General features: G+C 39.5%; 1 non-coding gene across 1 annotated transcript; it reads left to right on the top strand.

Moving 5' to 3' along the window:
* The first annotated feature begins 11,826 nt into the window (after window positions 1–11,826).
* Window positions 11,827–11,934, top strand: LOC148574633 (small nucleolar RNA R71). Its single transcript, XR_015906773.1, has one exon. It is a non-coding gene; the product is annotated as a small nucleolar RNA R71 (small nucleolar RNA).
* Window positions 11,935–13,268: the final 1,334 nt, after the last annotated feature.

Genomic DNA, 13,268 nt, shown 5'->3' with positions numbered 1-13,268 from the left:
CTAAATCCTGTGTACGAGACTCCTGTTATGTGGCTACTCGATGAGGTACCAGAGAGACGTCATATGTTTGATCGTACAGAGGAGTAGTAGATGATGTTCTGCCTTTTGATGACGTTCCACCAGACTTGAGTTTTGAAGACTTAGAACGTACTTTCCCTCGCATTAGTAGTTTAGAGAGACTAGGTGAGTATAGAGTCTAGGCTAGCCTGGGCGCCAACTTAGGGACATCTTGAATAGGTTAGGGCCTGGGATGCTGTATGTATATAGTTATTATCTAGCTATATCTAGAGGTGCTCTAACTAAATTTCTAAACTCTAATAAAAACTAGATCATCGAATATTGTCAACTGCTTGTGATGTATTTATGTGTGGTTGTTTATTACTGTTTTATCTGTTATTAGTTGTGAATTAATTATGAATGATTCTATTTATTAATCCAAACATTTAAAAAAAAGGTACCTCGCAAAATAACTACGCTTTTAACAACGAATCAGGCTCATATAATAAATAATGGTTAATAATTAGGAAGACAAGTTGGTAGTACTCAATTTCTAGTATGTTCATGACGTACCAGAAATTGGGTCATTACAATTTGGTATTAGAGCAGTTCGTTCCAAGTTGAGCCTGGGGAGTAGACTGACTATACTTTACTGCATACTCTGCTTGTGTGTTTCATGCCGTTAGGGTATCTTTAAGATACATTTGGCATGAATGTCTCTGAGTGCTCATTTTGGGAATGTTCGTGCTTAACTTGAGATAATAAGATTGATCACCTTAATGTTGATTGTTTGGTGCAGATAAGACCTCAATGACTGTGAATAGGCATGGTTTAATCGAGTTCCGAATGACGAATCGATGCGAGGCATAGCTATCTTCATAGCTATTATGATCTCCTTGGCTATGACTATGTGAGATTTGGATGCTATAAGGAACGTACCGATCTCTTCGTCAGGATGGCTTAAGGAAAACAGATCGCTTGAAGATGGATTCTACACATGGCTGAAATTTTGAGGGCCAAATTTTCTTTTAGGAGGGAGGAATGTAACAACATCATTTTTCGAGTACGCGAGATCTTTTCTAAAGGCACGGATTTCTCCGAAAGATCAGTAAAGGGAATACCTCTGCTGTATCATCAAGAATCTCAATCCTCATTGTCATTATGTCATCGTTAAGCTAGAACCTCTTCTGAGGCAAGCTCAATAACGCAATCACGAAGAACCTAGTTTCTGAACCGTATCGGTTCAACCGGGTTCACAGTTTACTGGTGCAGCTTAGCACCAGCACTCTCTGATGACTTTAGCAATGCTAATGCCTCATAATACATGTTCTATTCTCATATTAAATATGTTACTAGTGTCAATTATGCTAGTAGCTCAGAAAAGAATTTTTAGAGATGTTTTTACGAGTGTTCCGATACATCTAGTTTTAGTAGTTATACACCTGACATATTTTAATATTATTTTAATCCACCTCCAAGCCAACTGGTGTGGGAAATCGTGATTCACACTTTTCACATCTCCGCACAATTAACTGGCAAGTGCACTGGGTCGTCCAAGTAATAAACCTTACGTGAGTAAGGGTCGATCCCACGGAGATTGTCGGCTTGAAGCAAGCTATGGTCATCTTGTAAATCTCAATCAGGCGGATTCAAATGGTTTTGAGGTTTTGATAATTAAAATGTAAATAAAACATAAAATCAAATAGAGTTACTTATGTAATTCATTGGCGGGAATTTCAGATAAGCGTCTGGAGATGATTTGTTGCTTCTGAACCTCTGCTTTCCTACTGCCATCTTCCAATCATGCGTGCTCCCTTCCATGGCAAGCTGTAAGATCCTCTCAGTGAAAATGGTTCTCTACGGTTTTTGCACGGCTAATCAACTGTCGGATTTCACGTCTCGGATGAAAAATACCAGGTACAGCTACCGCATGGCTAATCATCTGTCAGTTCCCGCTAGCGTCAGAATAGAATCCATTGACCCTTTTGCACACTGTCACTGTGCCCAACATTCGCAGGTTTGAAACTCGTCACAGTCATCCCTTTTCGGATCCTACTCGGAATACCACAGACAAGGTTTAGACTTTTCGGATCCCAGGAATGCTGCCAATGATTCTAGCCTATACCACGAAGATACTAATCTCGCGGACTCGATCCGTGTATTAGATATCCAGAGAATATACTCCAGGTGTCATCCAATGACTACATTGAACATCATGTAGACCGCTTTGTGGTTGTCAGGCTGATGCCAGGGCATTTTGGCCAGTTTCACTGACCTTTTCTTTATTGTTTTTAGGGTAGTTTCATGCATTTCCTTAGGAAATAAGCTAGTTTTGGGTAGATATTCACTTACATCTTGATTCAAGCATAGATTGTGCACTTTACATGATTTCATGAGGATTTTGCATGAATTTAAGGACAAATTGGATGTTGCATTTCCCATGACTTGGACTAGAACTTTGATGTACTTTATTGCTTGATTTCAGGACAAAGGAAGCAAAGAAGAACCACATTAGTGGCTACGTTAGTTACACTAACGTCAACACTAACGTAGAATGGGAGTAACTTGCAAAGTTAATGAGAAAAGTGATTGCCAATAACGCTCTCGAAGCCATCATTGCCCACGTTAAGAGTCACGTTAACTAAGTTAACGTGAACTCTAATGTGGAAGAAAGGAAATGGAGCCAACGTTAGTGACACTTAACATTATTACTAACGTTGGATCAAGCTCATAAGTGGCCACGTTAGTCACCATGTTAACTTAGTTAACGTGGCCTCTAACATTAAGAAGAAAAGGGGGAAGCCAACGTTAGTGACATTCAACATTATCACTAACGTTGGCCAAGTCACACTAGGCCACGTTAACTTCCACGTTAACCTAGTTAAGGTGGAACCTAACGTGAGGAAACAAGGTGGTCGACAACGTTAGTGACACTAAACATTGTCACTAACGTTGGAAGGAATCCACACAAGCCCCAATAAGCCACGTTAACTCCCACTTTAACTTAGTTAACGTGGAAGTTAACGTGAAGAAGGCAGGTGACGCCAACGTTAGTGACACCCAACATTGTCACTAACGTTGGAAGGAGCCCACACATGCCACCATGAGCCACGTTAACTCCCACGTTAACTTAGTTAACATGGAAGCTAACGTGGATCAGGGAATGTTGAGCCAACGTTAGTGACACTCAACTTTGTCACTAACGTTGGAGATGGCTAGCATGGCCATGTTAGAAGCCACGTTAACCTAGTTAACGTGGACTCTAACGTGGGAGCTAAGGGGGCACACTGGAACGTTAGTGACAATGTTAAGTGTTACTAATGTTCTCGAAGGTTGGCAAGCCTACGTTAAAAGAGTCACGTTAACTAAGTTAACGTGGACTCTAACGTAGGGAAGGGGGAGGCTTCTCAACGTTATTGGGAAAGTTGAGTCCCAATAACGTGCGCGAAGGACAAAGAGGCAACGTTAGTGGCAATGTTTGTGCCACTAACGTTGAGGTTAACGTGGCTCTTACTTGGGTAAGGAACGTTAGTGAAAAAGTTGAATGTCACTAACATTCTCGAACCCATATTTTCACTGAACGTTAACACCACTAACGTCCTGAGCTAAAGTCTCTGTCCACTTCACACTTTCTCTCTGCAAGTAAAGCCAAGCCCAATGAAGAAGATAACTGCTTCAAACTCAAGATCCAAAGGCCCAGACCCAAGACTCAAAGAACCAACTAGAAGAGTAGAAGAGTAGTATATATAGGAGTAGCTTTGAATTATTTAGGGAGTTGGAAAATATAGGGAGCCTCTTGGCATAGAATTACTCTCTGTATTTACTTTCTCTGCACTTCTAGTATCATCATGTATTCTCCATCTTTGTTTTCATTTTCCAGAGCTATGAACAACTAAACCCCTTTCATAGGGTTAGGGAGCTCTGTTGTAATTTGATGGATCAATACTTGTTTTCATTATTCTTCTTCTATCTTTTCTCTTGATTTTACTTGAAAGCTTTCGATCTTCATCCAATTAGGTAGTTATCTTGGAAAACAAGCTATTCATACTTGGATCTCTTCTGAACCTTGAAAGAGGAATGAAGAGATCAAGCTAGAAATGCTTTCTCATGCTGGACCAAATTGGGTTTGGATGGATATGTGACTATAATCCTCTCAACACTTGATTTGGGAAATGCATGTGGTATAATCAGTGACCATACTTCATCTCTTCTCGTGAGCAATTGACCAAGGAATTGGCTATTGATCAAGATTTGAGAGATTGAATTACAAAAAATTGTAATTCAATCACTTAAGATTGCCAAGGAGATCAATGAGTGTATTGATTGAGGAAGAGATGAAAATAAAATTGATCCGGAGAATGTAACATCTCCTGAGCCCAATGAACTCCCCATTTCTGATCTTACCCATTCTCTTTATTTTCTGTTACTTACTTTTATGAGCAATTCCCACATTCCCATTTACAATTCTGCAATTTACTTCAGTAATTTACTTTCAGTTCTTTAATTCTAGCATTTACTTTTTCTGTCATTTACCTTCCCGCCATTTTATTTTCTGCAATTCTAAACTCAAATCCTGGATTCGCTCAACTAGAACATTCCTCTAATTAAAGTTGCTTGATCAATCAATCCTTGTGGGATTCGACCTCACTCTATTGTGAGTTTTTACTTGACGACAAATTTGGTACACTTGCCAAAGGAAATTTGTTATGAGACAAGTTTTCCGTGCATCACAGGCACGCGGATATTGGCTAAGCGAGTAACGAAGATTGGGTGATTGTCACGGGTCACCCCTTTATTGTGACTTAACTGAATTAAGTACGAGAGTATATCTTGGAGAAGAAGTAGGCGTGAATTCAAAGAAGAATAATAGTATTTGCATTAATTCATGAAGAACAGCAAAGATCCACACCTTAATCTATGGCGTGTAGAAACTCCACCATTGAAAATACATAAGTGAAAAAGGTCTAGGCATGGCCGTGTGGCCAGCCTCCATGCCAAAGGTCTAAGGACTAAATGTCCAGAGCTTTAAAGATGATAAAAGTCTGATCAAAAGATGATAGTAAAAAGTGCTATTTATACTAAACTAGAAACTTAGGTTTACAGAAAATGAGTAACTGAGTGCAGATAGTGCAGAAATCCACTTTCGGGCTTGGTGTGTACTTGGGCTGAGCATTGAGCTTTACACATGCATAGGCTATTCCTGGAGTTAAATGCCAGCTTGGGTGCCAGTTTGGGCGTTTAACTCCTATTCCGGTGCCAATTTGGGCGTTTTACGCCAGAAAGTTTTAGGCTGGCTTTGAATGCCAATTTGGACCATCAAATCTCGGGAAAAGTATAAACTATTATATATTGCCAGAAAGCCCAAGATATCTACTTTCCAACACAATTGAGATCGCGCCAATTGGGATTCAATAGCTCCAGAAAATCTACTTCGAGTGCAGGAGGGTCAGAATCCAACAACATATGCAGTTCTTTTTCAGCCTCTGAATCAGATTTTTGCTCAGGTCTCTCAATTTCAGCCAAAAAATACCTAAAATTATAGAAAAACACACAAACTCATAGTAAAGTCCAGAAATGTGATTTTTGAATAAAAACTAATAAAAATATAATAAAAAGTAATTAAATCATACTAAAAATCATGTAAAAACAATGCCAAAAAGGGTATAAATTATCCGCTCATCACCAACCAATCACAACTCACCCTAAACCCCCATGACCTCCAAGGCTGTCTCATTTAAAATAGTTAGAGAGAAAAAGAGAGAAAAGTTCTTAGTTCTAAATCTTCAAAGCTTGATTTCTTCTGAACTAAAACTCAAATCAAATTTCCAATCCTACTAAAATTATCATCCCTTCTTTCTCTACATAACCATATAACATATCAAGGCTGGAAATAAGGTGAGATGGCTGTCTCCCTCCCTCTTCAATTTGGTTTTCAAGGAAAACCATGCTAAACATGTGTTTTCTTGATGTTCTTCCTTAGATCTCTTGCTTAGCTTGACTTGTGAGCCAAGAATCTTGAATTCCCAGCATGTTTAAGGTGAGGAATCCCTTCGTAACATGTTGATTAAGGTTTGGTAATTTGAGATTTTATGGAATCAAAGTTTTTCTTGATGTGTTTTAGGAGAAAAAAGTGCAAAAAGAACACCTAAAAGCATAACCGGATTTGAGGCAGCAACTCAAGGTAGGGTTTGGAAAAATTAATCTTGATTAATTGTGTTTGAGTTGTGTGATTATGATATGGTTTGGTTATGCTTGAAATTGATTGTTTATATGAGTGATTCTTGTTGAAATTTTGGTGAAAATTTGATGAAATTTGATGATATTCAAGCTATGAATGCATGTTCTTGTGGCTGCTGAAATTTCAAAACCTAACCTTTAAATTGAGCTGAGCATTGAGCTTTACACGTGCATAGGCTGTTCCTGGAGTTAAATGCCATCTTGGATGCCAATTTGGGCGTTTAACTCCAATTCTGGTTCCAGTTTGGGTGTTTTACACCAGAAAGTTTTAGGCTGGCTTTGGATGCCAGTTGGGAACATCAAATATCGGAAAAAGTATGGACTATTATATATTGCTGGAAATCCTAGGATATCTACTTTCCAACGCAATTGAGAGCACGCCAATTGGGCTTCAATAGCCCCAAAAAATCCACTTCAAGTGAAGGAGGGTCAGAATCCAATAGCATCTGCAATCCTTTCTCAGCCTTTGAATCAGATTTTTGCTCAGGTCCCTCAATTTCAGCCAGAAAATACCTGAAATTACAGAAAAATACACAAACTTATAGTAAAGTCCAGAAATATAATTTTTGAATAAAAACTAATAAAAATATAATAAAAAGTAATTAAATCATACTAAAAACCATGTAAAAACAATGCCAAAAAGGGTATAAATTATCTACTCATCACAACACTAAACTTAAATTGTTGCTTGTCCCCAAGCAACTAAAAATAAAATAGGATAAAAAGAAGAGAAAATACAATAAATCTCAAACTTATCAATGAACTTAGTTCCAATTAGATGAGCGGGCCTAGTAGCCTTTTTGCTTCTGAACAGTTTTGGCATCTCACTTTATCCTTTGAAGTTCAAAATAATTGGCATCCATAGGAACTTAGAATTCAGATAGTGTTATTGATTCTCTTAGTTCAGTATGTTGATTCTTGAATATAGCTACTTTATGAGTCTTGGCCGTGACCCTAAGCATTTTGTTTTCCAGTATTACCACCAGATACATAAATGCCACAGACAAATAACTGGGTGAACCTTTTCAGATTGTGACTTAGCTTTGCTAAAGTCCCCAGTTAGAGGTGCCCAGAGCTCTTAAGCACACTCTTTTTGCTTTGGACCATGACTTTAACCGCTCAGTCTCAAGCTTTTTACTTGACACCTTCACGCCACAAGCACATGGTTAGGGACAACTTGATTTAGTCGCTTAGGCCAGGATTTTATTCCTGTGGGCCCTCCTATCCATTAATGCTCAAAGCCTTGGATCCCTTTTTACCCTTGCCTTTTGGTTTAAAGGGTTATTGGATTTTTCTGTTTGCTTTTTTTTTTCTTTCTTTTTTTCTTTATTTTTTTCGCCATTTTTTGTTTTGCCATTTTTTTCATATTTTTTTCGCAAGCTTTTGCTTTTAACTGCTTTTTCTTGCTTCAAGAATCAATTATATGATTTTTCATCAATAACATTTCTCTTTTTTCATTATTCTTTCAAGAGCCAACAATTTTAACATTCATAAACAACAAATTCAAAAATATGCACTGTTTCAAGCATTCATTCAGAAAACAAAAAGTATTGCCACCACATCAAAATAATTAAACTAATTTCAAGATAAAATTCGAAATTATGCACTTCTTGTTCTTTTGCAATTAAAAACATTTTTTATTTAAGAAAGGTGAAAGATTCATAGGACATTCATAGCTTTAAGACATAGACACTAGACACTAATGATCATGTAATAAAGACACAAACATAGACAAAACATAAAGCATCAAAACCAAAAAACAGAAAAATAAGAACAAGAAAATTAAAGAACGGGTCCACCTTAGTGATGGCGGCTAGTTCTTCCTCTTGAAGATCTTATGGAGTGCTTGAGCTCCTCTATGTCTCTTCCTTGCCTTTGTTGCTCCTCTCTCATGGCCTTTTGGTCCTCTCTGATTTCATTGAGGATAATGGAGTGCTCTTGGTACTCCATCCTTAGTTGTCCCATGTTAGAACTCAATTCTCCTAAGGAGGTGTTGATTTGCTTCCAATAGTTTTGTGGAGGAAAGTGCATCCCTTGAGGCATCTCAGGGATTTCTTGATGAGGAATTTCCTCATGCTCTTGTTGAGGTCCATGAGTGGGCTCTCTTGTTTGCTCCATCCTCTTCTTAGTGATGGGCTTGTCCTCATCAATGAGGATGTCTTCCTCTATGACAATTCCAGTTGAATTGCATAGGTTAAAGATGAGATGAGGGAAGGCTAACCTTGCCAAAGTGGAGGGCTTGTCCGCCACCTTGTAGAGTTCTAGGGATATGATCTCATGAACTTCTACTTCCTCTCCAATCATGATACTATGGATCATGATAGCCCAGTCTATTGTAACTTCAGACCGGTTGCTAATAGGAATGATAAAGCGTTGGATGAACTCCAACCATCCCCTAGCCACGGGCTTGAGGTCAAGCCTTCTTAGTTGAACCGGCTTGCCTCTTGAGTCTCTCTTCCATTGAGCTCCTTCCACAGAAATGTCCCTAAGGACTTGGTCAAACCTTTGATCAAAGTTGACCCTTCTAGTGAAAGGATGAGGATCTCCTCTCATTATTGGCAAGTTAAATGCCAGCCTCACATTTTTCGGACTGAAATCCAAGTAATTCCCCCGAACCATTGTGAGCCAATTCTTTGGGTTCGGGTTCATACTTTGATCATGGTTCTTAGTGATCCATGCATTGGCATAGAACTCTTGAACCATTAAGATTCTGACTAGTTGGATGGGGTTGGTGAGAGCTTCCCAACCTCTTCCTCGAATCTCATGTTGGATCTTCGGATATTCACCCTTTTTGAGCATAAAGGGGACTTTGGGAATCACTTTTTTCTTGGCCACAACTTCATAAAAGTGGTCTTGATGGACCTTTGAGATGAATCTCTCCATCTCCCATGACTCGGAGGTGGAAGCAATTGCCTTCCCTTTTCTCTTTCTAGAGGTTTCTCTGGCCTTAGGTGCCATTAATGGTTATGGAAAATAGAAAAAATAGAGCTTTTTCCACACCAAACGTAAAAGGTTTACTCGTCCTCGAGCAAAAGAAGAAAGAAAAGAGTAGAAGAAGAAGAAATGGAGGAGATTAAGGGTAGTACTGGTTTCGGCCAAGGGGGGTAGTAGTGTGTATGATGTGTGAAATTGAAGGTAGTAAGGAGAGGAATTTATAGGGTAGGAGAGAGAGGGAATTCGGTCATGAATAGGTGGGTTTGGAAGGGAAATGGTTTGAATTTTGAATGGTGAGGTAGGTGGGGTTTATAATGGATGGATGTAAGTGGTGAAGAGAATATGGGAAAGAGGGTAGGATTTGATAGGTGAATGGTATTTGGGGAAGAGGTATTGATTGGATTAGTCAAGGGTATTTGGGGAAGAGTGTTATGGAAAGGTGTGAAGAGGAGAGAAGAAGAGGTAGGGTAGGTGGGGATCCTGTGGAGTCCACAGATCCTGAGGTGTCAAGGAATTCTGCTCCCTGCACCATTCTGGCATTCAAACGCCCTTTGTGTGCCAATTCTGGCGTTAAACGCCAGCTCTGCTACCTTTGCTGGTGTTAAACGCCAGTTTGCTACCCCTTTCTAGCGTTTAACGCCAGCCAGACACCCTTTTCTGGCGTTAAACGCCAGTCTGTCTACCATTTCTGGCGTTTAATGCCAGCCAGACACCAGACACCCTTTTCTGGCGTTAAACGCCCAGAGTGCTGCCCATTATGGCGTTTAATGCCCAGAATGCTGCCAGACTGGGCGTTAAACACCCATTCAAACGCCAATAAGCCTGTCCTCCAGGGTGTGCTATTTTTGATCCTGTTTTTTATTTTGCTTTAATTCTGCAGTTGTTTTTATGACTTCACATGATCATCAACCTAAAAAAAACATAAAATGACATTGGAATATAAATAAATATAATTAAATAACATTGGGTTGTCTCACAACAAGCGCTTCTTTAATGTCAATAGCTTGACAGTGAGCTCTTAGAGAGCTTCAGAAAGACTCGGAACTTGATGGTGGCCTCCTAACACCAAACTTAGAAGTTGAGTGTGGGGGCTCTTTTGACTCTTTATTGAGAGAAGCCTTTCATGCTTCCTCTCCATGGTTACAGAAGAAGATCCTTGAGCCTTAAACACAAGGTAGTCCTCATTCAATTGAAGGACTAACTCTCCTCTATCCATGTCAATCACAGCTCTTGCTGTGGCTAGGAAGGGTCTTCCAAGGATGATGGATTCATCTTCATCCTTTCCAGTGTCTAGGATTATGAAATCAGTAGGGATGTAAAAGCCTTCAACCTTCACTAAGACATCCTCTACAAGTCCATAAGCCTGTTTTCTTGAATTGTCTGCCATCTCTAGTGAGATTCTTGCAGCTTGTACCTCAAAGATTCCTAGTTTCTCCATTACAGAGAGTGGCATGAGGTTTATACTTGAACCAAGGTCACACAGAGCCTTTTTAAAGGTCATGGTGCCTATGATTCAAGGTATTAAGAACTTTCCGGGATCCGGTTTCTTCTGAGGTAATTTCTGTTGAACCAAGGTATTTAGTTCATTGATGAGCAATAGAAGTTCATCCTCCGAAGTCTCATTACCAAATAACTTGGCATTCAACTTCATGATTGTACCTAGATACTGAGCAACTTGCTCTTCAATAATATCTTCATATTCTTCAGATGAAGAATACTCATCAGAGCTCATGAATGACAATAGTAAGTTCAGTAGAATCTCTATGGTCTCTATATGAGCCTCAGATTCCTTTGGTTCCTCATTAGGAAACTCCTTAGTGGCCGGTGGACGTCCATTGTGGTCTTCCTCATCGGAAATCACTGCCCTTTGACTCTCTCCAGGTTCGGCCATGTTGGGTATATTGATGGCCTTGCACTCTCTTTTTGGATTCTCTTCTGTATTGCTTGGGAGAGTACTAAGAGGAGTTTCAGTTACTCCTTTACTCATTTGACCCACTTGTGCCTCCAAATTCTGATGGAGGACCTTGTTTCAGTCATGAAACTGAGAGTGGTCTTAGATAGATCAGAGACTATGGTTGCTAAGTCAGAGAGGCTCTGCTTAAAATTCTCTATCTGTTGTTCAGAAGATGATGGAAAAGGCTTTCTATTGCCAAACCTATTTCTCCCACCATTATTATTATTGAAGCCTTGATTAGGCTTCTGCTGATCCTTCCATGAAAAATTAGGATGATTCCACCATGAAGAATTATAGGTGTTTCCATAGGATTCTCCCATGTAATTCACCTCTTCCATTGCAGGATTCTCAGGGTCATAAGCTTCTTCTTCAGAGGAAGCTTCTTTAGTACTGCCGGATGCAGTTTGCATTCCAGTCAGACTCTGAGAAATCATATTGACTTGCTGAGTCAATATTTTATTCTGAGCCAATGTAGCATTCAGAGTATCAATCTCAAGAACCCCTTTCTTCTGAGTCATCTCATTATTCACAGGATTTCTTTCAGAAGTATACATGAACTGGTTATTTGCAACCATCTCAATGAGTTCCTGGGCTTCTGCAGGCATTTTCTTCAGATGAAGAGATCCACCAGCAGAGTGGTCCAATGACATCTTGGACAATTCAGACAGACCATCATAGAATATACATAAGATGCTCCATTCTGAAAGCATGTCAGAAGGACACCTTCTGATCAATCGCTTGTATCTTTCCCAAGCTTCATAGAGGGATTCACCTTCCTTCTGTCTGAAGGTTTAGACTTCCACTCTAAGCTTGCTCAACTTTTGAGGTGGAAAGAATTTGGCCTAGAAAGCATTGACCAACTTTTCCCAAGAGTTCAGGCTTTCTTTAGGTTGTGAATCCAACCATATCCTAGCTCTATCTCTTACAGCAAAGGAGAAAAGCATAAGTCTGTAGACCTCGGGATTAACCCCATTGGTCTTAACAGTGTCACAGATTTACAAAAATTCAGCTAAGAACTGATGAGGATCTTCCAATGGAAGTCCATGAAACTTGCAATTCTGCTGCATTAGAGAAACTAATTGAGGCTTAAGCTCAAAGTTGTTTGCTCCAACTGCAGGAATTGAGATGCTTCTTCCATAGAAGTCAGAAGTGGGTGCAGAAAAGTCACTAAGCATCTTCCTTGCATCTCTACCATTGTTGTTATTTTCGGCTGCCATAACTTCTTCTTTTTCGAAAATTTTTGTAAGGTCCTCTCCAGAGTATTGTGCTTTAGCTTCTCTTAGCTTCCTCTTCAGAGTCCTTTCACGTTCAGGATCAGCTTCAACAAGAATGTTCTTATCCTTGTTTCTGCTCATATGAAAAAGAAGAGAATAGAAAAGAAGAGGAATCCTCTATATCATAGTATAGAGATTCTTTTATGTGATTAGAAGAATAGAAGAATAGAATGAAGAAGGGAGAATGATGAGCGGATAATTTATACGCTTTTTGGCATTATTTTTAGTATGTTTTTAGTAGGATCTAGTTACTTTTAGGGATGTTTTTATTAGTTTTTATGTTAAATTCACATTTCTGGACTTTACTATGAGTTTGTGTGTTTTTCTGTGATTTCAGGTATTTTCTGGCTGAAATTGAGGGACTTGAGCAAAAATCAGATTCAGAGGTTGAAGAAGGACTGCTGATGCTGTTGGATTCTGACCTCCCTGCACTCAAGGTGGATTTTCTGGAGCTACAGAACTCCAAATGGCGCGCTCTCAACGGCGTTGAAAAGTAGACATCCAGGGCTTTCCAGAAATATATAATAGTCCATACTTTGCCCAAGTTTAGACGACGCAAAAGGGCGTTGAACGCCAGTTCTACGCTACAGTCTGGAGTTAAACGCCAGAAACACATCACGAACCAGAGTTGAACGCCAAAAACATGTTACAACTTGGCGTTCAACTCCAAAAGAAGCCTCTGCACGTGTAAACTTCAAGCTCAGCCCAAGCACACACCAAGTGGGCCCCGGAAGTGGATTTATGCATCAATTACTTACTTCTGTAAACCCTAGTAACTAGTTTAGTATAAATAGGACTTTTTACTATTGTATTTACATCTGGGGACGTCTAGTTCTTAGATCATGGGGGCTGGCCATTCGGCCATGTCTGAA

Source organism: Arachis ipaensis, chromosome B2 (genome assembly GCF_059453495.1).
Source record: "Arachis ipaensis isolate K30076 ecotype BB chromosome B2, ASM5945349v1, whole genome shotgun sequence".
Classification (NCBI taxonomy): domain Eukaryota; kingdom Viridiplantae; phylum Streptophyta; class Magnoliopsida; order Fabales; family Fabaceae; genus Arachis; species Arachis ipaensis.
This window is presented reverse-complemented; position numbering and strand designations above follow the sequence as displayed.